Consider the following 3,852-nt stretch of genomic DNA (forward strand, 5'->3'; position numbering starts at 1 on the left):
TTTTTTTTTTTTTTTTTTTTTTTTTTTTTTTTTTTTTTTTTTTGTATTCCGAGAATACCTAAGAATCTTCCTAGGTGAGTAGACTAAGGATGCCTCGGTAGAAAAGTTAGAACTTAGAACAATATAGTGAAAATTTCAACATAATAGGAAAAAGTTTTTTTTTTTCTAAAAAAAAAAAAAAAAAAGTTTTTTGTATGTTTCATTCCTTTGATATGGCCATCTCCGTTTACTTAAATGGAATGCCTAGGGCATTTTTGTCTTTGCTTCTCTTTAGGTTTGTAGACGTGCCTACACACTTACACCCACCATCTTTGGGTATTCTTGAGGAAAATGGGAACTAGATAACCTTTCATTCCCTAAAATTAAGAGGAAGTAAGACTAAAATAACTATCAGATCAAGTAGCAATGTGATTTTATTGTAGCAAGGATGCATTAAATACAATGTTAAAACAATAATACATATCCCTGCATTCTCGATTTTGTAAGGTTCACATCATCCTATTTTACAATCGGTTACTTTTAGGGTTATTCCTACTAGACGATGCCAAAAAACTTTCAAAATATCTGCTTGGCAATACCATCCAGATTGGCAGGGGCCCTTATGCTTGACAAGGCTTCCTTTGTCATGCCTAGTCACACAAAGTGGTTAGGTTAATAGTTGTAGTAGACTTTTCAATAGTAAATGCATTCAAGACGGATTGCTAGGTTGGCTAATGCGTTGTTACGTGCACTGGGCTTGAAGGCTCATTTATTGCTAGCGTTGGGTTCAGGATCTTGGAACCTCAACACTATCCATCAATTTTCAAATGAATGGATTCAACTTCATCGTGACAATATTTAGGTATTGTTCGTAAATTTTGTCCATTCTTTCGATAAATATGATAAATTATAATTTACTTATTTATAATTTGGCCAATTTATTTTTTGGAGAAAAAAAATATTTAAACTTCTTCTTCGTAGTTTGAAATTTAAATTGTCTCTCTATAATTTAAAATCCTATGATGTAAGTGTTCCCCTAGATTCTTTTTTATTTTATTTGATCTTGTATTTTTATGTTTTTTGTATTTTTGAGGAAAGAAACATAAAAGTGAAGCAAAATCACATATTTAGCCATGTTTTATTGTTTTTAACAAAAGTGAGTTAAGGAAATCTAACTAAACTAACCTCAGGTAGATAAAATATCAAATTTCAAATCACAGATAAGCAACTTAAATTTCGATCAAACTACATGTGAGTTAGTTGTAATTTGTCCTAATAAATATCATAAATATTTCTTAAAATTTTATTGACGTGATTTTATCCATTTCATTCATTTTGAAATGCATAGATCAGATTTTGGAAAATGGACTAACCTTAAGAGTTAAGAACTCTATAAATAATCTGTAGTTTGAAGTGATAAGGAGGGAGGACGTACGCTTGTTAGCAAAAAGAGAGGGACGTAGCCAATGGAGCCTTGCCATGTTTTCAAATAAGTTAAGTATACGTCGACTTTAGTTCATTCGGGTCAAGTTCTTCAAAGTTGAAACCCGACAACTTCTTCAAATTCAGATGGTTACAGTTAAAAAAAAAAAAAAAAAAAAAAAACTATTGTTGATCAAATTAGTCCTTGATCTATATGCCATAAACTCAAGATTTAATTTAAATTTAATTTGCTCAAAAAAAAAAAAAAAACTCAAGATTTAAATGATCTATCTCAACTTGCAATTAAATTTGGCATAATTTGATGTTAAAAAATAAAATAAAAAAATAGAATTAATAATAATAAAATATTGAAGGACTTACTAATATTTTGAACTTTAAAGGAATATTAAAAAGAGTTAATTATTTTAAAATGTTTCATATTTCATTTAAAATGTTTAATGGTGTTAAGTGGTCATGTCATGCTTCCCTGGCCTCCATGTGGCTCCCTAACTGGGCTCCTCAGTGCTCAACAATATTGCTTCAAGTCTTCAACAACGTCCAACGGTCACTTTGGTAAAGCTTAGATTACATGTTGCCTAATTTGGGAATGAGAATGGGGAGATTACATGTAACAAAACTCATTCAATTATACAATAAAGCTATGGGTCTAATATTTTTACCGTAATAAACCTGAGTCTGGGTGCCAAATTATCAATAAATAAATAAAATTGATATCAGTAGTGGGCCAAAATGAAAACTTAGGTTTTTTTTTTTTTTTGGGTGAAATTGTTATACTTGTAACACTATTATTCAATTATAACAATGAGACTAGAAAGCAATTTAAAGAATAAAATTTATGGACAAAACAAAATCTCTCAATATTTTCACAATACTCGTGTGAGTACCGAGGACATCTTTGTTAATGAATCCTCTAAATTCACATGTTAAGGACTTAAGGTGTATTTAATACTCCATTAAATAAAACTATATATATTACAAAAATAAAGTCAAATTGTGCACAAATATCCAAAAATAAGCACACACAAGTGACAAGAATAATGAATTTGAGCATGTAAACGAATGAATTATTTACAAATGTATTTTCTTTTGGGAAAAATGTGCGCTACAATTCATAATTAAGTATTTATTATTCCTTAAATGAAATAGATAAAATTAATTACAAATATTTGGGCAAATTATTTTTTAAACATTAGAGTATTTGGTATATATTTTTTAAAGCTTAAGCTTTTAAAATGTTTCTTTTAAAACCCAACATTGTTAAAAAAAAAAAAAAAAAAAATCACACTTTACCATCCTAAACTATATCATATGTTATACTTTACACTCTAAACTTTTCGAATGCACGTTTAGCACCCTAAACTATGACCCTTGTTACACTTTGCACACCAACATTAAGTTTGTTGTTAACTTAGATGGAAATTCAAAGTTTGGGTGCAAATAGTAATTAGGAATATAGTTTAAAGAGTTAAAGTGTAATTTACTTTTTTTTTTAAGCATTAAGAAGAGGGGCAATTAGATTTTTTCACATGGTGCCATATTTTTCCATCAAAGTTAACGGTAAACTTGATGTTGAGGTGCAAAATGTAACAAGAATCATAGTTTTGGTGCAAATCGTACATTCGAAAAGTTAATGTTGCAAAGTGTAAACTCTTTTTTTGGTATTTCTTTAAAAACAATAAGGGGAAAAAACACTCAAAGCTAAAAACTGAATAATACAAAAATCCTTAAGTTTTTAGTCTGGTAATTAATTTTCATAGTCTTTTAGTTCATAATTCTAAGATAGAAAAAAAAAATTGTATAATGTGTATGTATACACACACATCTATAAAAATAAATGTTTCTCAAGAAAAAAAAAGTCTATAAAAATAACTAGAATAATATATATATATATATATATTCACACACACACACACACACACACACATATATATATATATATATTAGGAATAAAAGTTTGGGTGCAAATAGTAATTAGGAATATAGTTTAAAGAGTTAAAGTGTAATTTACTTTTTTTTTTAAGCATCAAGAAGAGGGGCAATTAGATTTTTTCACATGGTGCCATATTTTTCCATCAAAGTTAACGGTAAACTTGATGTTGAGGTGCAAAATGTAACAAGAATCATAGTTTTGGTGCAAATCGTGCATTCGAAAAGTTAATGTTGCAAAGTGTAAACTCTTTTTTTGGTATTTCTTTAAAAACAATAAGGGGAAAAAACACTCAAAGCTAAAAACTGAATAATACAAAAATCCTTAAGTTTTTAGTCTGGTAATTAATTTTCATAGTCTTTTAGTTCATAATTCTAAGATAGAAAAAAAAATTGTATAATGTGTATGTATACACACACATCTATAAAAATAAATGTTTCTCAAGAAAAAAAAAGTCTATAAAAATAACTAGAATAATATATATATATATATTCACACACACA

The sequence above is a fragment of the Quercus suber genome, unplaced genomic scaffold (assembly GCF_002906115.3).
Source record: "Quercus suber isolate HL8 unplaced genomic scaffold, Cork oak 2.0 scaffold_866, whole genome shotgun sequence".
Classification (NCBI taxonomy): Eukaryota; Viridiplantae; Streptophyta; class Magnoliopsida; order Fagales; family Fagaceae; genus Quercus; species Quercus suber.